At 34.2% G+C, this 27,989-nt stretch overlaps 1 protein-coding gene and 1 long non-coding RNA gene across 8 annotated transcripts in view; one reads left to right on the forward strand and one right to left on the reverse strand.

Annotated features, from left to right (window-relative positions):
- The window catches only part of CDH18 (cadherin 18), a 992,712-nt gene that overhangs the window by 374,349 nt on the left and 590,374 nt on the right, over positions 1-27,989 (reverse strand). The gene's annotated exons all lie outside the window — the stretch shown is intronic.
- On the forward strand, positions 25-27,986 carry LOC109267767 (uncharacterized). The gene is made up of 3 exons (XR_002080252.2): positions 25-131; positions 4,106-4,138; positions 27,590-27,986. It is a non-coding gene; the product is annotated as an uncharacterized LOC109267767 (long non-coding RNA).

Genomic DNA, 27,989 nt, shown 5'->3' on the forward strand with positions numbered 1-27,989 from the left:
GAACACTACAGTTTGGATATACAAGAACTAGAACAAGTAAATAGAATTATGTCGATTACAGTCATGGAATTTTAGTGTTCTATGAAGTCAACAAAGTCAGAAATTATGAGCATGTTCTTTGCTCCTAAGAGGTAAGCCTTTGAGGACAGGCTCTGATATCTACTTCACATGAAATCTTGGACAAGATGCTTTACTGGATATTAAAGCAATAGCTATTCTCAAAATAATTTTTGATTGGTATATATCATAATATACAGCAAGTGTTTTATACAATATCTCACATACATTAGAGGCTCAGAAAGACTACTATTCAGATCGTTATTACAACAACGAATTACCATTTTCATTATTGACATGGAAATCACTATATACTAATTGATTATGTGTAAAAAGACAGTTATAGAGAATCATATGAAGAATGTACCCATCTTTGAAAACTTAGGTGGATAAAATGTATAAAAAGAAAATTTTCCCAAATATTCTTCCCTTTAGGTATGCGTATTTGGGGGCATTTAAACTTGTTCTTTATCATTTTTCTAAGTTCTTTTCTGTTCTTTTTTTAATTTTAATTGTTTTAATTTTTAACAAATGCATCTTAGAGGAAAATAAACAGAAAGCCAACTGTTCTCATATTCCTTTTAAATTGCTAACTTTTTATAAAACTCCATATGCTTAAAATACATGAAATGACTGTGCTTTAACCAAAATTCTGAAATAATCTAATTAAAGGTACTCATATAAGGAACTCATATCGTGCTCTGTTAAAATGATACAACATAAACAAGGGCATGTAAAATATTGCCCAAACCCAGGAAACATAACTTTTCATGCTGCCTGTACAATGGTTCCATCTATAGAAGAAAGAGATATGAATATTGTCATTCTTCCCAAGTTATTTCTATAGCTGATGGCATGGAAAAAGTTCCTACTAGGAACTGAGTTCCTACTAGGTGCTGGGCACTGCACTAGACAATCTCTATCCATTCTCTTACATAGCTTTCCGATTGTTCAAAGTGGAAGGTATAGCAAATACTAATTTCATCCATGAAGAAAATCAAAGCTCAAAAACATTAAAAACCTTAACAATTATACCTCTGTTAAGTGGCACCAGCAATGCTTATTTTTTAAGGATCTACGATAAATGTTATGTCAGATCTAGAAGGAATTTTAGGAAAATCATTTCTTGTGGCACAAAATAATAATTTACATTTTGATCAAAAACCCTAATTCTCACTTAAACTTTTCAAGTTTTCCAAATTCTGAAACAATAAGTAGCACACCAAAAAAATCCAGTAAAAAGGAAAATGTGTGTCTCTAGTTGACTACTGTGAATTACTTTGTTCATACATTCAAATGCGCACCATTATACATATTCTCATTTTGGTAAACTAAAGAGATATGAACATGGATGTGATATTAATGTTCCTTTTGAGCCCACTGAATGATATTCTAATCTAATCTTTTAACTAAAATTAGCTTAACTGGCTCAATACATTTAGTGGTTTAATCTAAGCAGAGTCAAATGGGGATAAAAAAGAAAAAGTGTAATGTTGTAAAGAGAGATTTTTATAGGGTGGTAAGAATGTCCTAAGTGAAGTGAAAATCTTTGTGAATTCTTAAAATGAATAAGAAGATGTAACTCCTTAAAAAACAGTTTTTGCCAACTAACTTATTTTTCTTAACCCCAGTGTAAGGGGGTAAGGATTGATTATGTCAAACAATGACCTTACAATAATGTCCGTGTTTGTAAAGAAAATGATGAAACAGAATAAAATGTGGGCCTAAAAGTTCCAGGTTACCATTTAAAGCTCAGTTCTCCCATTTATTACCTGTGTGATATTGGATAAATTTCTTGAAGTACCTTCCTTATTTCCTTGGTTGTGATATAAATATAGATCTAAAACATGGCATTGTTGTGACTCATCAGAACAGCAGATACATAGTATTTACTGTAATTACTAGAGCCATGATGTGGCTATAGCAAATATTTGGTAAATATTAGAAGTCTTTAGATATTAAACTATTGATATTAAACCAGAATATTAAACTTTTATAAGGAAATGGAATACTTATGTGTGTCAGATAAAGATCATAGATATTTAAGTAATCTATTTGATTTGTCTGCTTAGTTGTTTCCTTTTTTGAATTCCTTGTTTGGGTCCAACTTATTTGAATTTTTCTAAAGTGGGTTCTCAGTGTTTCATGTGACTTCATGTCTATTTACAACTTAAATAAATACTTAAAAGCACTAATATCTTTTAAAGTTGACTTCATAAATCATTTGGTAGGAACCTCATTATATCCTACCAGGTGAGTTAAAGAACATAATTTACACAAGGTCAAACCCTAACACATTGCTTTTGGAAGTGACGTAAGCCAAGCTCCTATTTTGGAGAAAAAGATCAATGCAATCATGTTCACATTCACCTTTATGTGTATTTCTATCTCTTCCACTATTTAACTGCCCCATGAATCAAACATTTAATCCCCATTCAGTGGAAACAAGAGATGAAATAATTTAGAACCAAAAAAAAAAAAAAAAAAAAAAGCCCATCCATTAGAAGCAGAGCCTTATCCCTATTAGGCACTTAAATACATTAAGTTCGGTTTTATTTAAATGAGGCTTCCAACCAACAAATACCATCCCGTCATACTGAGGTAAATGCAAACTGAGCAGTTTTAAAAAAGAAGCATTTTTAGAAGCCCTAAAATGAAGAGTAATTACACTCATTTAGGTAACCATCATATCTATAGAATTTAGCTTTCAAGTGCATTAAGCATTGAAGGATAGATTTATTTGACAGTTGCTGAAAAGCTCCTCTGAATTCCAATATTTTTGGTTGATGTGCATGTGTACAAGACCAACTACTTTGAAAATGAAGAGCTGAGGGAAAATGTCAAGAGATCAATTTGGTGCAATCATCTCTCTGGACTTAAGCACTGTGGAATGATGTACAGTCAATTATTGAAGTGTCTCATTTTGAAGGGCCCGTTAAATAGCATTTAATTATATCTGTTCAAAACATGAAGGAATTTTTAATGCAACATCCAAAACATCTAAAATTAGAATGAAAAATCTGTTTGAAACATTTGTATGCTCACAGAGAAACGCTAAGAATGTCAGAACTTTCCAAATAAAGATTCCATTAACTCTCAAAAGGAATACTTCCCATTTAGTGGCTTATCTATTGCTAATCTCACCTCTAAATTCGTATTGACTATGTCTGCTCTAATTGTTGACATTGCAAACAATTTCTATTTACTCTTATTTAGCAAGATGGCTATAGCCCTGCAGGGGTCCCCTTTGAATTCACACACTTAATTACTTGCTTCTTTCCAGGGAAGGGTTATTCCTGAGAAAGGAGAGGGGAGAGAGTTTATTAAGTGGTGTTATAAACTAGACAGTAATATTATAGAAGGGACGTGTATAAAAGGAAAGGCCAGAAGAAATACTGTTAAGAAAAAATTATCCCAAAATTGGAAATAAAACAAAGGAAAGACAACATATCCTTTAAATGCCACATTTTAATAGAGTGGTCAAAAATCATACAAATATCTAGAATGGCCCTTTGCTTTTTGTACTATTTACTCCTCATTAAAGATCGATATTCTGTAAAGTTACGTGATAACTTGTAGATTTTTTTTTGTCAGGTCAAATGCAAATGGCGTTATTAGAAAAGATACCATCAAAGGTTATGTTTTTTTTTTTTTCTTTTTTTTTTTTGTCCTGAAGGACAACACTCAGTTTCATATCTAACCAAGAAATCTTATTTTAGTCCAACATTCAATTCTAATTGCTGATAAATACTCAGATCTTCAAGTGCTCTTTGAATCACATTTATTATTCTGCTATATTCCTTACTCATGAGTTTAATCCAATTTTATACATACTCATTCCATATTTTTGGGTAGTCAAGATGGCCTATACCCTGGCAAGTAGATGAAAGTGACTATTTTTTTTTTAATATTTTTTAACCTAAACTTCATAGTGAAACTAAGCTTTACTATTTTCTATATCTGAATTCAGGTAGTGCCATATACTAATGTGTGAATATTAAAATTTTCAATAATACACCATGATTATCCATGTTTGATCTCTCCTTAGTATGATCAAAATCATTTGTGCACCTCAGATTTGGTAAGTCTTATTTTATTCATCTTTAAGAAGATAATTGCATACTCAAAAACCATGTTCACACTTTTTTTTTTCTTTTTTGCTTCGCTTTTAAATGTTTTATTATTTCATTACTTTAAATCTGTTATATTACTTGAAATACAAGAATAGGAAAAAAAGAAAAGAAAATATAAGTATAGGGATATTCTATAAATTATATCCTCCATTGTTTATAACATTAAGATAAATGTACATTTAGCAATATATACATATAGTATATACCAACTTCTTGTTTGGCTGTTTTATTTCAAAAGTTACATCAAAAAGTTTAATTTTCTGAGGATAATTAAAAGTAAATTATGTAAGGGGCACTTGGGTGGCTTGGTGCGTTAAACATCTGACTTCACCTTAGGTCATGATCTCACGGATCCTGGGTTCAAGCCCTGCATCTGGCTCTGAGCTGACAGCCCAGAACGTGGAGCCTACTTTGGATTCGGTCTCCCTCGCTCTCTGCCCATCCCCCACTTGTGCGCGCATGCACACGCTTTCTCTCTCTCTCAAAAATAAACATTTAAAAAACTCTAAATTATGTAAGACAAAACAATCCATATACATATTTTAAAACTGTAGATATTCTGAATACTTTGTGAACTAGCACAGGTTGGATTATTGTTATACATGGTATTAGGTAGACATTATATTTTAAAATACAAAACACAAAGATTCATTTCCTGGGTTCATTTTGGTTGCAAAATAGTTTTGTTTTTAAACTCTCTGAGACCCTCTTGACAGCATGGCATCAATATATACTCATTGTGATATGAGTGAAGATTTTAAAACTTAGAAAGAAGCAATAGAATTTTTTTCATTAATATGTGATCTCTGCCAGCTTAGAAATAATGCCCTAGGACAGTACTGGGACAGAAGATGCCTATGCAAGACTGAGTAACAGATTTCTACTATGTATCAGCCCTCCCTAGAAAAGGAAAGAGAGACATGTGAAATTTATCAGTTATGAAGATGTTTGGGGATGCATTTTATTACCTTCATAAATATACAATTATACTTATATGCCCTGAGTGCTTTCGAAATATAATAGGAGTAACATGCTATTGAATGCATTAATCCTATAAAAGAAAATGTGTGCTTGGGCTTTTCAACGCAGTTTAGCCTGTGAATACCAAAATGGGATCTATAAACATACCCTACTGGCCACATGCTCCCAATGGCCCAAAAGGCAGACTGTAGAACCCCAACCAAGACTTACAGAATTGCAGTCTGAAAACTACATAAAAGAAGCTCTTAAGATGAGTCCTATGAATGTTTGGAAGTTAATGTCTGGAGGCTAAAGTTTGGAGTCACTGGTTTTAAGGAATGCTAAAAACAATTACTGTTTGAAACTATTTTATTTGAAATTATTATTATTTGAAACTATTATTGAGATCAGGTTGTAGAAGATTCCACTAAACCATTACAGAAAAGTGTTCAAGGAACTTTTAAAAAAAAAAGCAGTTTATACTTTAAAACCAAGTTATGGGGGTGCCTGGGTGGCTTGGTCGGTTAAGCGTCCGACTTCGGCTCAGGTCATGATCTCATGGTCCGTGAGTTCGAGCCCCGCGTCGGGCTCTGTGCTGACAGCTCAGAGCCTGGAGCCTGTTTCAGATTCTGTGTCTCCCTCTCTCTGACCCTCCCCCGTTCATGCTCTGTCTCTCTCTGTCTCAAAAATAAATAAACGTTAAAAAAAAATTAAAAAAAAAAATAAATAAAAATAAAACCAAGTTATGGGCCCTGAGGATCCCACACAATAATTACCCATTGATCATTTATCTCATTGATTTTATATTATTTGTCCTCTTAGGCACTTGTGATTTATTTGACTTCTAAACAGGAGTTTTGCTCTTACGTTAGTTATTATTTAGAAAGTCATGATTGTTTTGCCCAGTATATTTTCAAAGCTATTTGTCTCTTCTTTCAGAATCACAGGGATCACACATCTAATGAGAGGCATAGTTTATATATATGATATATATGTGCGTATATATCTATATGTGTATATATATATATACATATATATATATACGCACATAGATATATACGTATATGTCATGACAAAGTATGTGTGTGTATATAAACATACACATATATATCTAATACCTTGTATATATATAAAAAATCTATATACACACATTAATACATCTAATGAGAGGCATATTTCATATACACTATATATATGTGTGTGCATATATATGTATAAATATATACACATACATATGCATCTATATATATGTATACATACACAACATAACATATAGTATGCGTGTGTGTGTGTGTATATATATATATATATATATATATATATACACATACACAGTATATACCTAATATATTACACACACGTGTATATACACACATATATGCATCTAATACTCTGTATATATACGAAATGTGTGTAACACACATTAATACATCTAATGAGAGGCATAGCTTTTATATATATATACACACACACACACACATATATCTAGGTTATCATTTTATTCAAATTACTGTTTTGGAATTGGTCATTTTTATTTCACAATTTTATATCATTTTTAAAAAGTATTTTTTATAAATCCAATGTCATATGTACATATAAATACTATATTTTAAATTATTAACTAGGATTTGAAAATACCACATGAACTGGAATCTGAAAATCAGAGGGTTTTAATGTAAGGCCACACATAACGTAGTTGAGTTTTTACTTCTAAATGCCAAAAAATAAGTCTCCACTTTTAAATACACAAGAATAGAGTTTACAGAAGAAATGGACTTACTGTTTAAAATATTAAAATAATACTATTGCTTAGTATGTGCTATGTCATTATAATATATAATATTAAGCTATTCTTCATGTCATTTTTGTTTAAATTTCATTTTACTTTCTAAAATATGACTTAAGGAATAATTTGTTCTGTGTGTTTTATAGTCCATAAAGTGTTTATTTCTTTTCAATGTGTGATTATTTTTATGTACAGTAAAGCATGGGTTGTCAGTTGAATATGTTGAAACGTATAATCTTTAAACATTTTATGGAGAATTCTACAAATAGTCTATCTTTTTCTGTATATTTTCAACTGACAGTCAATGGGAAGTTAAAACGATAGCTACAGTTGGAGCCTACATTCTACTAAAAAGTCTGAAAATAAATTCTGCAGCAAGGTTGTCTGCTTCAGATCGTCCTTTGCTATAAATGACTGTTAACAAAATTGTTTTTCCCTAAACCATTGATGATGTTGGCAGTGAAAGCTCCAAGGTAAACTCAAGACCTATTAATGGAACAGACTGAGCACAATGAAGGAAGAAAACAGTCCTGAAAGAAAGTAAAAATCTAGAAAACTTATTAAATACTGCCTAACAGAGCAACTACTCTTTCCCTTGAGGTTAGTTCCTATTTTAACTTGAAATGTATTATTTTGTTCCTTACCAATAGGAATTCCTACGCAAAATATTAAATCATAAAAAATAAACATAATATCCAAACAGGAATATGTATATGGCATATATTTATCCTTATATATGTATAACAGGTACATAATACTTGTAAAAGATGGTAAAGGAGGGGCGCCTGTGGCTCAGTCGGTTGAACGTCCGACTTCGGCTCAGGTCATGATCTCGCAGTTCTTGAGTTCAAGACCCGTGTCGGGCTCTGTGCTGACAGCTCAGAGCCTGGAGTTTGCTTCCAATTTTGTGTCTCCCTCTCTCTCTGTCCCTTCCCGGCTCACACTCTGTCTCTGTCTCTCAAAAATGAATAAATGTTAAAAATTTTTTTAAATGGTAAAGGAATAACAAATACTCTAAACAATTCACATAATTTTGGATATACCTATAATAACTTGTATCCATGTGAGTAATTATCAATGTTCGTTTGTTATTTCATTGGCATTTGAAAGGAAATGATTTTTTCAAGCAACTTCCAGTAAAAAGATTAACTTTCTTTTAATTAAAAACACATTTTTCTCTATTTATTTTTGAGAGAGAAGGAAAGAGAGAGAGTGTGAGTAGGGGTTGGGAGGAGCAGAGGGAGAGGGAGACACAGAACCCAAAGCAGGCTCCAGGCTCTGAGCTGTCAGCACAGAGCCCAATGAGGGGCTCGAACCCATGGACCACTAGATCATGACCTGAGCTGGAGTCGGAGGCTTAACCAACTGAGCCACCTGGGTGTCCTAGGTTTCACTTTTTTTTTTTTTTTTTCTTTTTTGAACAGTCCAGGCAATCTACCCTCCCTTCTTCTCTCCCCTTCCTTGCTCTGGATTCATTTATTATTGTTATTATTATTATTATTATTATTATTATTATTATTATATTATTGATATTGATATTGTTATCATTAGCACTAATGCAGCTCAATTTAACCAATATAGGACAACAATGCCATTAAATCACATCATCTACAGACAACTGACCATCGAAAGCAAAGTGGGAATGGGACAGCTTCCCACAGTTGCTGCCACATATTATCAAGATGACACATTTTTTTTTTTTGCTGTGTCATTTTGAGATGTGGTAGCAGTTCAATTAAATAATAAAGTATCACTAAAGAGCTATAAATTTATACTACATTTTTTGCCCTACTTCCTACAATATTACAGGTAAACAGAGAAGATTTAGTGATTATAATTCAAGTGGCAACGTGAATGAACTCTGGTGCTAGGATACCTCAGCTCAAATTCTAGTTCTATCCCTGGGAGATGCCAAAGTGGCTTAATTTCCAATCCCTTCATCTTCGCTTGTAAAAGTTTATAAAAATAGCACGTTCTTCAGAAGGTTGTTGCGAACATGAAATCTGTATGGCATCCAGTTCATTTTATTTTTTTTTTTAAATATTTTTTAATGTTTTTATTCATTTTTGAGACAGAGAGAGAGAGAGCAAGCGAGCGAGCGAGCTGAGGAGAGGCAGAGGGAGAGGGAGACACAGAATCCAAAGCAGGCTCCAAACTCCGAGCTGTCAGCAGAGAGCCTGATGCGGGGTTTGAACCCATGAACTGCGAGATCATGACCTGAGCCAAAGTCGGACACTTAACCAACTGAGCCACCCAGGTGCCCCAACATCCAGTTCATTTGAAACCCTGTTGAAGTATTAGTATTGTATCAAGCAAAGTAGAGCTGCATATGCCATGTTGCTTAAAAAGGGGCAGTAAATCTGTAATGTGCTTTCACATGAGTCCAAGAAGGATAGAAAATTGGGATTATTATTGATCTTAACTAGATTAAATAAAAAAATAAATATAACATATTAGGTTATATTAGAGGAAAACGGGTCAGTTAAGAAACTGCACTAAACATTTGTCGTTTATGTCTTAATTGCCAAAGAGCATACAAAGAACCAGAGTTCTGGCATTCGAATGCCTGAATCCTATCTTTTACTGACTAGCTGTGATATCTTAGTTAATATTTTTGCATCAGCTCTGTATATGTACCTACAAAATGGAACTCGAGCTGAAATTTTATTCACAGACGTACTGGGAGTTAATCCATGTCAAACAAATCTAGCAAAGCCTGAGGTGCAGTGAAGGGTCCACAAAAGAGGAACTCTATGACCAGTGTCATTATTAGTAGGAATAAATAATTTCGTGTTATTTTATGTCATCTTCAAAAGCGTTTCCCACTAATTCCGGAAGGTACTAAAAGCACCATGTGGCAGGTGAGGAAAATAGGTACCAGAGAGACAAAACCATAACTGATTCAACTGGAATTTGAACTTCAGTGTATCCTCCATCCAGTACATGAGTAGATCTCAGTGGTGTTCAGGAAATCACGGGGGTGCTGGAGATTCCATCAAGGGATCTAGGGGACCAAAACTATTTTCTTAACACTGCTAAGTTGTTATGTTCCTTTTTCCCTTCATTCCCTCTGTAGCGCACAGTGGAGTCTTCCAGAGACTCTAAGACAGGTGCTACTGCAACAAACCGAAAGCATAAAAACAAGTGTGCAATGATTGCCCTCAACTAAGTCAGACATTAAAGAGAGCTGCAAAAATGTACAACGATGCTATTTTTCTATTTTTTTTGTTTTTGAAAATACAGTTTTTCATAAAATTCGGCATGCAAATATGCAATGAGTTGTTATTTTAGGGAAATAGATACTTCTTAATTCTTACTTTTAGTTTCTTATATGGACAATATTCATACATACAATCCATATAAACAAAAGCTCTGGAGGTATCAATAAATTTAAGATTGGGTGAGAACAAAACTCTTGAGAGTCACTGTTAACTGTTCACTTTATTCAATCACCCACAGAAGTAGCAAGCACAACACATATCTCAACTCATTCTTCTCAATCCTATGTCTCTTCCTGGAATAAAACAAACAGACACCTGGGTGGCTCAGTCAGTCGAGCGTGGGACTCTTGATTTTGTCTCAGGTCATGGTCCCAAGGTCTTGAGATTGAGCCCTGCCTTGGACTCCACACTGGGCATAGAGCCTGCTTGAGATTCTCTCCCTCCCACCCTCTTTCTTTCCCCTCTCAAAAAACCATAAAAAGATTAAATAAAACAAATACACCAAAACTGTTTAACTCACATGCCTTAGTTGAAGCATCTTTAATTATCAAACTACTCAATCCTCATTACTTAAGACTGGACCCAAAACAGGAACCTGGATCAAATTAGCTAATTTTATTCTCTCCTAAAAATTTAGAATTTAGATTCTGACTGATAAAGTATATTAGATGACTACAGGCACATAGCATGAAAATTCACCTAGGACACGATTTAGCATGCATGGTATGGTCAACTAAAGCCACACAAAAACACTAAACTCTTTTTTTTAATTTTTTAATGTTTGTTTATTTTCGAGAGAGAGAGAGAGATGGAGCGCATGTAGGGGAGGGGCAGAGGGAGAGGGGGACACAGACACTGAAGCAGGCTCCAGGCTCCAAGCTGTCAGCACAGAGCTTGATGCAAGGCTCGAACTCATGGACCAGGAGATCATGACCTGAGCCCAAGTCAGACGCTCAACCGACTGAGCCACCCAGGCGCCCCATGAACACTAAATTCTTATGCAGAAGTGGAGATAACATGAGTAAGCAAAGAAAGCTAGTGGTCAAAAGAATCAAGATCATGGAGACGAAATGGAGAGAGAGAGACTGATGTAAGAGGCAATACTTCCAGCTGCTATACAGGAAGCAGCAATTTTAATTACTAAGTCAAATTTTTATTACTAAATCAAGTCATCAGTCACCTCCCATATAAAGCCTATATTTTAACTTTTATTTTGATAGATCACCTCGGCTGTACACAAACTTGAAATAATTAAATGATCTGAGATGTTATCTTTTGTGCGTAGCTTTTTTGGCTATATATATATTTATATATATATAAATATATATATGACATATATATTATATACATGAGATATATATTATACATATGAGATATATATTATATATGTGGGATATATATATATTATATATGTATATATATGAGATTTATTTATGCCAATAATGCATACCACTAGTTTGACTTTTTCAATGCTATATGGTATTGCCTTGTAGAATGTACCAACAATATGTGCTTATGCATATTACTGTTGATGCAAATTTCATTGTGTATAGTTGGTGACTATGATAAAGAGTAGGTTAGAAGGAAACATACCTCAACATAATGAAGGCCATATTTGAAAAACCCAGGACTAATACCATTATCATCTTCAATGGGGAAAAACTGAGGGCTTTTTCTTTTTTTTTTTTTTAACATTTTATTTATTTTTGAGACAGGGAGAGACAGAGCATGAACAGGGGAGGGGCAGAGAGAGAGGGAGACACAGACTGAAACAGGCTCCAGGCTCTGAGCTGTCAGCACAGAGCCCGACGCGGGGCTTGAACTCACGGACTGTGAGATCATGACCTGAGCCGAAGTCGGCCGCTTAACCGACTGAGCCACCCAGGCGCCCCAGCTTTTTCTATAAAGTCAGGAACAAGACAGGACTGTCCACTCTCACCATTTAATATAGTACTATAAACCCTAGCCACAGCAATCAGACAATAAAAAGAAATAAAAGGCATCCAAATCAGCAAGGAAGGAGTCAAATTTACACTGTTCACAGGCAACATGATACTCTATACACTAGTAATGAAGCAGCAAAGACATTGAAAGGCATCAATCCCATTTACAATTGCATCAGAAACCATAAGATACCTAGGAATAAACCTACACAAAAAGATCAAAGACCTGTATTCTGAAAACCATAAAACACTGATGGTTGGAAGAACAAATATTGTTACAATATCTATACTACCCAAAGCAATCTACACATTTAATGCAATCCTTTTCAAAACACCAACCGCATTTTTCACAGAACTAGAACAAATAATCCTAAAATTTGTATGGAACCACAAAAGGCCCCAAAGAGCCAAAGTAACCTTGAAAAAGAAAAGTGAATCTGGAGACATCACAATTCTGTACTTCAGTTTATATTATAAAGCTATAGTGATCAAAACTGTATAGTACTAACACAGAAATAGACACACAGATCAATTGAACAGAAAATCCAAAAAGTAACCCATGACTATTTGGTCAATTAATCTTCAACAAAGCAGAAAATAATGTCCAGTGAGAGAAAGACTGTCTCTTCAACCAACGGTGTTGAGAAAACTGGACAGCAACATGCAAAAGAATGAAATCAGACAACTTTCTTACACCATACACAAAAATAAATTTAAAATGGGTTAAAGACATAAATGTGACACTTAAAATCATAAAAATTCTAGAGGAAAAACACAGGCAGTAACCTCTTTGACATTGGCCAGAGCAACTTCTTTCTAGATATGCCTCTGGATGCAAAGGAAACAAACTTAGATATAAACTATTGAGACTTCATCAACATGAAAAGCTTTTGCCCATTGAAGGAAACAATCAACAAAACTAAAAGGCAACCTACAGAATGGGAGAAGATATTTATAAATGACACATCTGATAAAGGATTAATATCCAAAATATATAAAGAACTTACCAAACTCAACACACCCCCCCAAAAAAAAATAAATAAATAACCCGATCAGAAAATGGAAAGAAGACATGAACAGGCATTTCTCCAAAGACAGATAGATGGCAAAAAGATACATGAAAAGATGCTCAACATCATTCATCATCAGGGAAATACAAATCAAAATTACAATGAGATACCACCTCACACCTCTCAGAATGGCTAAAATCAAAAGCACGAACAACAGTTGTTGGCATGGATGTGGAGAAAGGGGAAATTTCTTGTACTATTATTGAGAATCCAAATTGGTGCAGCCTCTCTGGCAGACAGTATGGAAATTCCTCAGAAAGTTAAAAATACAGCTACCCTAGATCCAGCAATTGGATTACTAGATATTTACTCAAAGAATATAAAAGTACTAATTCAAAGTGGTGCATGCACCCAGATGTTTATACCAGCATTATTTACAGTAGTCAAGTTATGAAAAAAGCCTAACTGTCCAATATAATATAATATTATATATGATATAATTATATACTGATATTATATATATGTGTATAACTTAGTCATAAAAAAGAATACAATCTTTGCCATTTACAAAAATGTGGATGGAGCTACAATATTATGCTAAGCAAAATAAGTTAGTCAGAGAAAGGCAAATGCCATATGATTTCACTCATATGTAGAATTTAAGAAACAAAACAAACTAGCAAAGGGGAAAAAAAAGAGAGAACTGATAGTCGCCAGAGGGGAAATTGGTGGGGGATGGGTTAAATAAGTCATCAGGATTACGGAGTGCACATGCTGTGATGGGCACTGGGGGTTGTATGGACGTGTTGAATCATTATATTGTACTGCTGAAACTAACATAACACTTTATGTTAACTAACTGGAATTTAAATAAAAACTTTAAAAAAAAGTGCTAAGAAATAAAAGCAGATTTACCTGTCAAAAAAAATAGTACCATAATGAATCAAACAGCATATAAAAATAGCAAAATTGAGTTGGTTTAAGTTTGAAACTCAAGACATTTCAAAATGTTTATAGAATATAGGAGAAAATTTTCATGTGTCTCAATAGCTAAGAAAAAATATTAGATAAAATTTATCAACTAAGAAAATTCTTAGAAAACTATATAAGAACATTTACTTTACTAGATAGTTTAAAGCAAACAAATACTTATTGGTACAATAATAAAATCATTTCTATATTTGTCAGAATCCTCCAGAAAAATAGAACCAATAGGATAGATGGATGGGTGGACACAGAGACAGACAGACATATAGGTAGATAGGTAGATGCCAAAGAGATAGAGAGATAGAGAGATAGATAATAGATAGATAGATAGATAGATAGATGATAGATAAATAGATGGGTAGATGGAAAGATAGATAATAGATGATAGATAGAAAGATAGATGATATAGATAGACAGACAGACAGACTTATGGGAATTGGCTCACACAAATATGGAGGATGAGATTTACAATAATATGCTCTTTGCAAGTGGAGAACCAGGATAGTTATTGGTATAATTAATTCAGTGTAAGTCCAAAGACCTGATAATCAAGAAAGATACCAGTGTAAGTTCTGGAGTCCAAAGGCTGGAAAACTAGGATTTCCAATGTTAGGGCAGGAGAATGTCCCAGTTCAAAAGAAGCGAAAGCAAATTCACAGGTCTTTCACTTTTTTAATCCTATTCCGGCTCGCAAATGATTAGATGTTGTTCACCTATATTGGTGAGAGCAGATCTTCTTTATTCAATCTACCAAATCAAATGCTAATATCTTTCAGAAACAACCCCACAGCCACACTCAGAATTATTTTACCAGTCTATCTGACACACAGAATTAAATATTATAAGTCTTTGAGAAATCAAGAGCAAGTCAAGCATGTCTTACCAGCATTTCTATTTAATGTTGTACAAGAAGTTCCTGCCAGAGAAAATGCAAAGTGAGTGTCAGGAATGGCGGGAAAAAAAATGTCACTGAAGGGAGGATGACTACATACATAAGCGATTCAGAAAAATCTACGGATAATTAAAATGATTAATTTTAACATATTTGCTGGTACTCTACCAAAATATAAACACTGACTTTCTTTGTACACAACAGTTAAAAGTTAAAAATTTTAAATTAAAGAAATACTACTTATATGTTCGTCAGAGACCTTAAATACTTAAGAGTATACCTAATATAAGGTATGTAAGGCTTCTAAACACCACGTCTAAACACACTGCTGAAAGAAAACAAAGATATAAATAAGAGATACCATGCTCAAGGATCACAAGGTTGTGAATATGACAATTCTTTCAAAATAGATCTGTAGGTTCAGTGGAATGCTCATTAAAGAAAAAAAAAATACGGCAGTGTGTGTGCATATATGTTTGTTTAAATTGACAAACTGAATATAAATTTTATCCAAAAAATGTAAACATCCAAAGTCAGGCAGCCAAAGTAATGTTGAAAAAGAAAACCAAACCCAGAGGTATCACAATGCTGGACTTAAAACTGTATTATAAAGCTATAATCATCAAAACACCGTGATACTGGCACAAAAACAGACAGATAGATCAATGGAACAGAATAAAGAACCCAGAAATGGACTCACAGAAATATGATCAACTAAGCTTCAACAGTGGGAAAGAATATCCCACAACAAAGAAAAAGACAGTCTCTTCAGCAAATGGTGCTGGGAAACCTGGACAGCAACATGCAGAAAAATGAACCTGGACCACTTTCTTATACCATACACAAAAATAAACTCAAAATGGATGAAAGACCTAAATGTAAGACAGTTTTCTCTCCTAGAGGAGAAAACAGGCAACGACCTCTTTGACTTTGCCTGCAGCAACTTCTTACTAGACGGGTCTCTGGAGGCAAGGGAAACAAAAGCAAAAATGAACTATTGGGACCTCATCCACATAAAATGCTTCTGTGTAGCAATGGAAACAATCAGCAAAACTAAAAGACAAGCAAGCAAAGGAATTGGAGAAGATGTTTGCAAATGACATACTGGGTAAAGGGTTAGTATCCAAATCTATAAAAAATTTAACACACTCAACACCCAAAATACAAATAATCCAGTGCAGAAATGGGGAAAAGACATGAACACTTTTCCAAAGAAGACATCTCAGATGGCTATCAGACATATGAAAAGATGCTCAAAACCACTCATCATCAGAGAAATACAAATCAAAACCACCATGAGATACCTCCCCACATCTACCAGAATGGCTAAAATGAACAACTCAGGAAAGAGCAGATGTCAGCAAGGATGCAGAAACAAGCGGAGCACATTTGCACTGTTGGTGGGAATGTAAACTGGTTCAGCCACTCTGGAGAACAGTATGTAGGTTCTCCCCAAAATTAAAATAGAGCTACCCTATGACCCGGCAATTGCATTGCTAGGCATTTATCCAAAGAATACAAAAGTGCTGATTCAAAGGGGCACATGTACCCTAATGGTTAGCAGCCCTATCAACAATAGCTAAACTATGAAAAGGGCCCAAATATCCAATTACTGATGAATGGGTAAGGAAGTGGCATACGCATGCATACACACACACACACACACACACACACACACACACACACACACACACACACACTGGAATATTACTTGGTGATCAAAAAGAATGAAATTTTGCCATGTGCAACAACGTGGATGGAATTAGAATGTACTATGCTAAAAAAGTCAGAGAAAGACAAGTATCATATGATTTCACTTTATGTGGAATTCAAGAAACAAACAGAAGAACATAGGGGAATGGAAAAATAAGATAAAACACAGAAGGAGCCAAACAAGAGACTCTTAAATACAGAAAACAAACTGAGGGTTGCTGGAGAGATGTTGGGGGGGGGGGGCACTAAATGGGTGATTGGCATTAAGGAGGGCACTTGTTGGATTAGCACTGGGTGTTATGTGTAAGTAATGAAACACTAAAATCTACCCCTGAAACCATTATTACACTATATGTTAACTAACTTGGATTTAAATAAAATTAAAAAAATCCAAAAATAGCAAAGATAATCATAAAGAAAATGTGGTTTGAGGACCAGTACTATTTTATATAAAGATAATTAAACGATAATTTTATATAAAGATAATTATTAATTAGTAATTAATTACTATTTACATAGTAAAACAATGAATTTTGTGACATAGATTCAAGAATAAATAGCACAATGGAACAGAACTGAGACCAGAATCATTTCACAAATATACTACCATCTGACTTATGACAGAGGTGGTATCCATGCCATGTACTGATGTAAGCCTGATCATTTACTAAATGGTTCTCAACTAAAAATACATTTCACAAAAAAGTAAACCTTGACTCTCATCTCATATATTATAAAAAATATATAAGTTCTTTCTGAATGAATTGTAGATATAAATGTGCATGTTAAATCAATACATTGGGGAGTATCAAGATGATTTGTTCTTGAATAGACACAGAGGAAACTGATAAGGAAAATATTAGATATCTATAGATATTATATATATCATCTATATATATCTATATACTATATAGTATAGATATACTATATATATAGATAATATATATTATCTACAGATATCATATATGTATGATGATATCATATCTATATGTAGATATGATAGATATAATATCTATCATATATATCATATATATAGATATGATATACAGATATATATATGATGATCGTATCAGAATATATAAAGAAATGTTAAATCTGATAGAAAGATATCCACATTGCAGAAGTGGAAGTATTTTCAACCATTTAACTCCTAGCTATATAGGTATGTATCACAGAAATAATTTGTATATGTATATGCATCCAAAGACAAGTACATATGTGTTTATTTATTTATTTAAATTCCAGTTAGTTAACATAGAAGGTAATATTGGTTTCAGCAGTACAATATAGTATTTCAACACTTCCATACAATCCCCAGTGCTCATCACAGCACACACACTCCTTAATCCTGATCACCTATTTAACCCACCCCCTTACCAACTTCCCCTCTGGTAACCATCAACTTGTTCTCTAAAGTTAAGAGTCTGGTTCTTGGTTTGCCTCTCTTTCTTTTCTATGCTCACTCACATCTTAATTCCACATATGAGTGAAATCGTATAGTATTTGTCTTTCTTTGACTAACTTACTTCACTTAGCATGAGCCAAATTTTCATAATCTGACTATTGGAGATAAAGCAGCTATAAATATCAGGGTGCATGTATCCTTTTGAATTTCTGTATTTCTGTATTCTTTAATTATTCAGTAGTGCAATTGCTTGATCTTAGGGTAATTCTATTTTTAGCTTTCTTTTTTTTTTTAATTTTTTAATGTTTATTTATTTTTGAGAGTGAGACACAGAGCATGAACAGGGAAGGGGCAGAGAGAGGGAGACACAGATCCAAAGCAGGCTCCAGGCTCTGAGCTGTCAGCACAGAGCCCCACAAGGGGCTTGAACTCATGAACTATGAGATCATGTTCTGAGCCAAAGTCTGATGCTTAACCAATTGAGCCAACCAGGCGCCCCTATTTTTTACTTTCTGAGACAGTTCCATTCTCTCCTCCAGAGTGACTGCACCGATTTACATTCCCACCAACAGGGCAAGAAAGTTCCCTTTTTTCCACATCCTCACCAGCACCTGTTTCTTGTATTGTTGATTTTAGTCATTCTGAGTGCTGTGTGGTGATATCTCATTATAGTTTTGATTTGTATTTTCCTAATGGTGAGTGATGTTGAGCATCTTTTCATGTGTCTATTGGCATCATAAATGTCTTCTTTGGAGAAATATCCATTCATGTCTTCTGTCCATTTCTAATTGGATTATTTGATTTTTAAGTGTTAACTGTATATGTTCTTTATCTATTTTGGATACTAACGCTTTACCAGATATTTCATTTGCAAATATCTTCTCCCATTCTGTAGATTGCCTTTTAGTCTTGTTGACTGTTTCCTTCGCTGGGCAGAAGCTCTTAATTTTGATAAAGTCTCAATAGTTTGCTTCCCTTGCCTCCAGAGGCATATCTAGAAAGAAGTTGCTATGGCTGGTATCTCCGAGGTTACTACCTGTGTTCTCCTCTTGGATTTTTATGGTTTCAAGTTCAAGTGCTTTTTAGTACCACATTTAGGCATTGTGGTACTATTTTTATGATTTTTGCATTTATGTTTAGAGACTGGACTTTGGTTTCCTTCTGTTGTAGTATTACATGCTATCAATAAGCTGTTCTTATTTTCCCCCTTTCTAGGAAAATTTATCTAAAATGCTGTTATTTCCGATTTAAATATTTGGAAAAATTCATAACTGATACAAGCAGACCTGAAGTTTCTGTTTGTTAGTTTTGTTTTCTTTTGTTTTGTCTATGGGTTTTTTTGGTGGAGGGGGAGAGTAAGTTTCATGATACCTGACTCTTCAAGTAAAACAGTATCTGGGAACAAAGAGATAAAGCCTTATAAAAATCAATAGAAATTGCTGTAACAGATCATGTGGTCACATGTTACTGTGATTTTAAAGTGTACACATAAGCCACAGAATCTAATAAAAAGCCATGTGAGAGGTCAGACTGTGTGTGTGTTTGTATCAGAATATTATATGTATTATTAGATATATGTAGACATTTAGAATACAAAACCAAAAAAAAAAAAAACATTTTCAATACAAGATAGTTATTAACAACAAAAAAGAGATTTCAAAATATGAATCACAGTATTAGTTTCCAGTTTCTGTTGTAACAAATTACCACAAGCTTGGTGGTTTAGGACAACACAAATTCATTATTTTACAGTTTTGTTGGAGTTCACCAGTTCAAAATTCGTCTTAAAAACTAAAATCTATTGGCCATGTTGTGTTCCTTCTATATTCTGAGGTAAATCTGTTTCCTTGTTATTTCCAGATTCTAGAGGCTGCCTGCATCCTTTGGCCTGTGACCTCTCCTCCATCTCAATCTTTCTTTGTACCGTCACATGTTTCTTCTTTCCAGCTCTGACCCTCCCACTTCCCAGCTCCGACCCTCCCACTTCCCTTTTACATGTACACTTGTAATTACATTAGGGAATCTGGATAATCCAGGATATTCTCCCCATCTTAAAATCCTGAAACACACCTCTAACGTCCTTTTTACTTTTTAAAATAATGTATTTACACATTCTGAAAGTTAGAATTGGAAACCACTGGGGAGAAATCATTCAGCCTACTTCAATGAGTTTGCTGAACATATAAAATGTTCAGTGGCTTAAATTTCAGTCCCAAGAGCATTTACTTGGGAGAAATAACATAACTTTGACACTACACAGAAAATATGGCCATCTCATTAATCAAACTCAGGATAGTATTAGTCCAGAACAGTAATTTATGTGCTTGCAATAATTTATCCTAAGTAACTACTAAACTCCCGTGTTATAGATGGACCTACATAGGAAACAAATTTAATCATAGTCTCTGTATGAGTATGGAATCAGAAAAGATTTCATTATATAACAGAAAGTTTACTACTAAAGGGAAAATGTATAGTGAACCATCCATTTCTACAACAGTAAATAACATTTCTATGACTACAATATCTAGGGTTCATTACCAAAGATTCTTACTTGCTTGTGAATTTTTAATATGGGCATTGACAACTTCTGGCTTTGGTGTTTGCTGTATGATTCCATTTTACCAATCCCTTTTTAAATAATAGACTAGTAGAAACAAGCATATTGAAGGCTAAGAACCCTTCTATATTCCTAAACTGATAGTACATCTCTGCTCTAAAATGTGCTGATTTTATAGTTTAACTTTCTAATGGCAATAAAATTTCATTCATTTTAGAATTCTCAGCTGGAGTTGCAGAGGAATGAGGGTAGGTCTGAGGTGGAGTGGGAAACTTTACTGAACCCCAAGTTCATGACCATGATCATGATCATGATCCTGACTTAATAAAAACAGTTGGGAGAACAGAGATATTAAATGTGGATTAGTGTTGGTTCTGAGATAATATTGTGCATCTAAATGAAAAATTCTCACACTTAAAGAATGTAATTTTTGACTCCGTATAAGGAAGAACTCAGGAAGCAACTATTCTAGCCCAAATTGATCAACTTTCCCTCAGAGATAATTAAGTACCCTGTAATTAACAGCCCTCCAACATTAAGTGGGTTATATCTGGCATAAGGATAAGAGAGAAGATTCTAGCATCCAAATGGTACAAGGTCTCTATAACCTTTGAATTTATCCCAAAGAAGAGATTCTCTATTTTAATAATAGAAGCATCATCTTTAGAAAAGATACAGACTCTAGCCTGGGCAGATCTGATCTCCCTGTTACATTTAAACTTGCTTTCTAACTGACTCACACATTCACCAAGAGAATGGAATGAAATTACTTATTTCATTTTTAAAAGTGTTTCCTAGGAGCAAAGGAGGAGAGAGGGACTCTTAGTAAAATGAGAGACAAAGTGAAGACTCACCACAGATAAAATGCCTTCAAGGACATTGTCCAGCCAACGTTTTATTTGGTTGTATTTCTAGCTAACTTCTCTTTTCTCTTAGTCCTAGCACTTTGTGAGAAATGAAGATGAGTTGCTGGTGCATGACTGGGTGGTTATCAGAAAGGATAAGGTAAAATAAAAACTAGATTTAATTTGCACACTTGATAGGATAATCAATGCTATAAATAACATGGAATTAATACTATGCAAAACAAGTTAGAAGACACTGCCTGATTAGCTAAAATAGTCATAAAGCTACAATTCTTCTTGCGTAGGTATACAAATGATGAGAGTACCTTTAAAATCTTATGGTTAATATTAGTTTAACTTAGTAGGAAAATTAATACTGTAATATATAGTACCCCCTACTTTCTGACATATTAAAATAATAAGTAATAAAATATAATTTTAGTTTTTCCTGATGAGAAGAATTTGGAAACAAGCATTGTGTAGGGCAAGTCTTTGTTGTTACCCTTATATAATGATCAATTATACTGTCTAAAATTCTTAAAATTAGGATTGGGCATTTGAGCTAAGATATAGTCACTGTTGATCTGTGACCCCCATGAGTCTTGCCTCTTAATATTGATGTTCCTGTTTAGTCCCCTCTGACACTGAGTAAAAGCCAAGCTTTATAACCTATGAGGATACTGTAGAAATCATGGAGTTTGACTTTCAAGAAGGCTTCTGCCTTATGTTCTTTTGGATTGTTCCTTCTTGGAGAAGCCAGCTACCAAATCATATGGACACTTACGCCCATATAGGAAGAAACTGAGGGCTTTCAACCACCAGGTAAGTGGTTTCAGATACAGACAAGATTTCAGAAGACAGAAGCCAATGTCCCCATTCTTTGAAGGCAACTTCATAAGGGAACCTGAGCAAAAACATCCAATTTAGCTACTGATTTCTTGACACATAAAAATTATGTGAAATATTAAATATTTATTTTTTAAGCTGTTGAGTTTTGGAGTTATTTGTTATGCACCGATAAGTAACTAACACAATATTATAAAATATATTTGTATAAACATGCAAATATTTATATAAATCATGTTAATCAGCACACTGAATCAGTATCATAGTGAAAAATTCTTCAGCTTTGGCAAGTATCCACACTATTCCTAGACATAGCACATTACTAATTCTCACAGGGGAACTTTAAAAAGAAAGGACCAAACTATATATTCATGTCCACACAGACTGACATAATAATGACTTTAAAAAGTATCCTTAGTTTATAGAGGCACCTGGGTATCTCAGTCGGTTAAGCATCTGACTTCCACTCAGGTCATGATCTTGTGGTCCGTGGGTTTGAGCCCCATGTCAGGTTCTGTGCTGACATCTCAGAGCCTGGAGCCTGCTTCAGATTCTGTGCCTCCCTCTTTCTCTGCCCCTCCCCTGTTCATGCTCTGTCTCTCTCTGTCTCTCATAAAAATGAATGTTAAAAAAAATTGTAACAAAAGGATACCTAGTTTATAAGTAAAGGCCATTCATACATAGCTACAGATATATACATATGGTAATTTAAGCTTCACATTACAGCAAGCTCAAGGGAAAATGAACAAGGGGACAACTGTAAAGAGACATCAGTCTTGGCTATTCCATCTAGAGAAGAGTGGAGAGTATTAAGGGTGATGCTATTAAAATTAATGTGAGCTTTCAACATATAATGTGTTTTTTGTTGTTTTGTTTTTCCTTGGCTAAATTCTCCTTTAGGGAGTTGTTACTATTGAAATTTGGTAGGGGATGACTTCTAGTGAAAACACATATTTAACTTCTTTGTATTAATTCATTATTTCCTACTTAAAATTGCTGTGTTAAGGGTCAAAGATGGGGAAAATGCTCTCTTATTTTATAGCAGTAACTTGTGTCATGAACCTTTTCAGGTTTGCTTTGTATAAGTCATCATTTTGCATTTCTTGTTTTTAAAAAAATAGACTATATGGTAAAGTAAGTAGAGTAAGATATTTCACCTACATTTTTTTTAATAAAAGGAGAGATGCAAGTCTTCTCTGAATTCTGATCATCCTAAAACACGTTAGTATAAGAATAAGGAATCACTAGAAGAAAATTCACTGAAATTTTCAAATTGGATCTACTTCATTTTTATTAACCTCCTCTTTTCAATTTTTTTTTAAAGGTTATTTATGTTGAAAGAAAGAGAGAACAGGGAGGGGTAGAGAGAGGGAGAGAGAATCTGAAGTAGGCTCTGTAGAGCCAGCACAGAGCCCAACGTGGGGCTCAAACTCATGAACTATGAGATCATGACCTAAGCAAAAATTAAGAGTCAGATGCTTAACCGACTGAGTTACCCAGGCACCCCTATTAGCATCCTCTTTAAAGTGAAAGACTAATGGATCTCAATGTTTGCACACAGAAAAATAAATTAGTAATGACTTGAATATTTCAATTCAAATGAAACTGACATTTTTTATGAATATAGGTTTTCAGATGGCTGTGTAGACTCTAATTACTTACTTAAGATGAAAAATAGATATATTAAGCAACATATTAAAAGTAACAAAACATTAGATCTTTAGAATTAAGTAGATAGTGGCCACATCCGAAATACCAAGAAGAAGAATTTCAAAATTTATAACTTGACTTTTTCAATTATTAAAACACACATGTTTAAATTCCTTTTATAGTAACTTTTTCTTTACATTTTCTATGGAGATATTTTCAATTATTAGAGAAAATTAACAAAGTATATATGCATTGTCAGTTGTAGAAAAATTGAAAAATTTTTTGCATTGTCTTACAACTTTTTCCAAATGAATTCCCTTTTATCTTCACAACTCTTTGTACAAACACTTGGGGGCTATAAAGTCACGTAACATTTGACCTCAGAACATTTCTATCTTCTTTCAGGCTCATCCAATATTAGAGAACACCAAAAAGTAATTTATCACTGTGTCACACTTGCCTGAAGAATTTCTTAGGGGACTAGGAAGACCGATGAAGTTAATCATTAAGCCCAGAAAATCCCTAAAGGTGATTTTTTTCTCTTTGATGTACACAGATAATTCTGTCTTTGTTGAAGACTGCTTATGGATCTTTGTTCTTATTGCCAACCTTTAGGTTTTAGGTAACCTATTAAGTATCCTTGTATTAATTGAACCTTGAGTCAAAATGCTCACTCACAAATCATTCTAGGTAGTAGATAGTTCAGCCTCAGTCTTGACTATGCTCACTGTTGGAATAGTGCATGTCAGCTTTTGGGGGGAATACAGAGAAGTGTTAATGGGAGAACAGAATTGAGATTCTCCTTGAAAAGGAATTTTAGTTTCAATGGATAGGTTTTTCATAATATATCTTGCACACGCATATGGCCCTCAATAAAATTCTGTTTCCAAGGATCCTGAGAAGACTTCTTAAAGAAAAGCCCATAGGTGTACCTGGCTGGCTCAGTTGGTAGAGCATATGACTCTTGATCTCAGGGTCATGAGTTCAAGCCCCATGTTGGGTGTGGAATCTTAAAAAAATAAAAAATAATAAACAAAAAGTAAGTCCTAAATGCTGAGCTTAACCTTGTAAAGGTCATAATTTTGATAAAGGAGTTTATCTGAAGAAAACCATTAGACATACTTGAATTTGTCTCTGCTCTAAATTCCTCAGTGTCAAAGAGCAAAGGATACAAGACTTAAAATTGATGGAGTTCTAAACCTCCAGCAGCTCCAAATCATCCAGCAATTACACTCCTGGGCACTGATCCCAGAAAAGTGACTATTTTTGAACAAATACCTGTAAACACATATTGATAGCAGCATTATTTGTTATAGTCTACAACTGGAAACAACTCAAATGTCTCTCAACAGGTTAAGAGTTGCACAAACTGTCATACATCTATACCGTGGAAAACTACTCAGAGTGAAGAAGGATGGACTATTGATAAAGACAACACATGGGAATAATTGGGATAAAGACAACTCCAGGGAATTCTGCTAAGTGGAAAAAAAAAAAAAAAAGCCAATCTCAAAAATTTACGTATGATTCCGCTTACACAACATGACCAAAATGACAAAAATCTAGAGATGGAGAGCTGACTCACGGTTGCCATAAACTAGGAAGAGAGGTAAAGATGGGTGAGAAGAAGGTAGGTATTGTTACAAAATAACGACAAGAGCAACCCATGTGGTAATGGAGATGTTCTCTATTTGATTGCTGGTGGTAGACACACACCTACTGTGGAAGAATGAAAAATGGACTGTAAGAGGTATCCATGCTCCAATCCCTGAAAGCCGTAAATGTTACCTTACTTGGAAATGGGGAATAGTAAATTAATCCTCAATTCTTTAAACAGACCCTAAGTACCATCATAATTGTTGTTATTTAGAAAAAAAAGGCAGGGGGAGATTACACACACAGATGAGGCCACATGACCATGGATGCAGAGATAAGACAAATATGACCACAGGTGAAGGAACAAAGTCAGACATCAGAGCTGGCTTGACTTGGCTTTTAAGCCTTGGGAAATTTAATTCTTTGATACTTAATTTACTCTTCTATAAAATTTGTAAAATAAAATAATCACATAAGATTTGATGGTCTTGCCTTAAATTATAGTCTATATTATTACTTTGTCATAATTATTAATATACTAGAGAAGACTTTGGGAGTCATGTTTTGATATGTTGATGACTACCTTCTATAAACATAAACCCACAGTTATCTAAAAGTAAATCTGTTACTTTTACCTTATGTAATTACCTTTTAAAATGTCTATTATTCAAGAAAGAAGTTTCTTTCTTGGTTTCAATCATCTTATAAATTTAATAGAAGAAAACACAATCATGCATCTTCATTTTTGTTACTGGATCTTTTCTGTTTCACTTTTTCCAGGAAATCTTTCTTCATTTTAAAATGAGACAAACTAATTATCCCTCAATTTATCTACTTACATTTAAATCCCTTACATTAATTGCAGTGGAAGCAAAATGAGTCTTTGAGAATAAGTCTTAAAATCTCATTTGGACATTTCCAATTTTCAGAAGGTCTGGGCTTCTCACTTAGTTTGGAACAAATAAGTACTTAAGTATGATATGGTAGGTCTCTTAAATATATTTAATATTAAAGTTCACTTAAAAAGCATTAAAATATCTATGAAACATAAAATCAGAATATATTTCCTGGTAGAATTTGAAATATCGGATAAAGATACTCTATAAACAAAATGTTAGACCCAAAAATAAACCCTGCGTTGATCTTTTCTCTACTTAATATTATGGCATCTTGTGAAATAAATGTAACTGCCATTATCACATATTCCATTATTGGATAAGTATTTTTTCACGTGATGTTTAAAGCAAAAAAAAATATTGCGGTATAGCTCCCAGTGTTTCAATCAAAAAACCAAATAAAAAACATGTATATTACTTTATTTTTATATACTTAAAAATTGTTTAATGTTCATTTATTTTTGAAAGACAGAGTGTAAGCAGGGGAGGGGCAGAGAGAGAGGGAGTCACAGAATTGGAAGCAGGCTCCAGGCTCCGAGCTGTCAGCACAGAGCCGGATGCAGGGTTTGAACTCACAAACTGGCAGATCATGACCTGAGCCGAAGTCGGAGGCTTAACCAACTGAACCACCCAGGCGCCCCATACATTAATTTAATACAAGAAAATAATTAGTTCCTCTGTCTCAGAATAATCCCATGATATGACCTGTATTCAACCTGAACCCATATATTTAAGACATCATAGTGTAAATTCACTTCTATTTTGTATAAAAATATTAGGCAATACTGACTTCAAGTTAAATGTGTTCATAATCCTCAGAGGAAAAAAAAACATCATAGTAGTTTACACATGACAAAACACATATGGAAGAAGTCTGTAACGGTAGTGTGGAAGTCTTAAAAATATAGCCGCAAATGTTCTAATCCTGTCCTAACAAGAGAGTGGAGAATCATTTCTGACTCTGACTGTATGATAGACTTAGTGGCTGATTCTAAAACCAGAACATGCCAGAAATGATGGCAGATCACTTGCGGGATTGTTACTAGAAGGCTGTTTTCATCTTGAGTTCTCTGTCTTCCTCCATTCCAGCCTCCCTCTTGGATCACTCATTCTCAGGGAAATCAGCCACCATTTTCTGAGCTGCTTTACAGAGAAGCCCAGGAGGTAAAGAGCTGGGGGGACCCCAGTCCAGCAGCCAGCAAGGAAATGAAGCCTGCCAACAACCAGGCAAGTGAGCTTTGAAGTGGATTCTCTGGTCCTAATAGAGCCTTCAGATGAGAGCGGGCCAAGCCAACTGTACTCTTGTGAGAGACGCTGAGCAAGAACCACCCAGATGCCCACTCCCAGACTCCAAGCCCTCAGAATCTGTGAGATAATAAACGTTGTTTTAACCTGTCACCTTGAGGAAAACGAATATAGACACAAAGAGCACAGAGCGTGGGGACATAACGTGTTGCTTTATCTCTCAGAACTTTATCTTCCCATTCTT

Source organism: Panthera pardus, unplaced genomic scaffold, assembly GCF_024362965.1.
Source record: "Panthera pardus isolate Hobbes unplaced genomic scaffold, ASM2436296v1 HiC_scaffold_2, whole genome shotgun sequence".
NCBI lineage: Eukaryota > Metazoa > Chordata > Mammalia > Carnivora > Felidae > Panthera > Panthera pardus.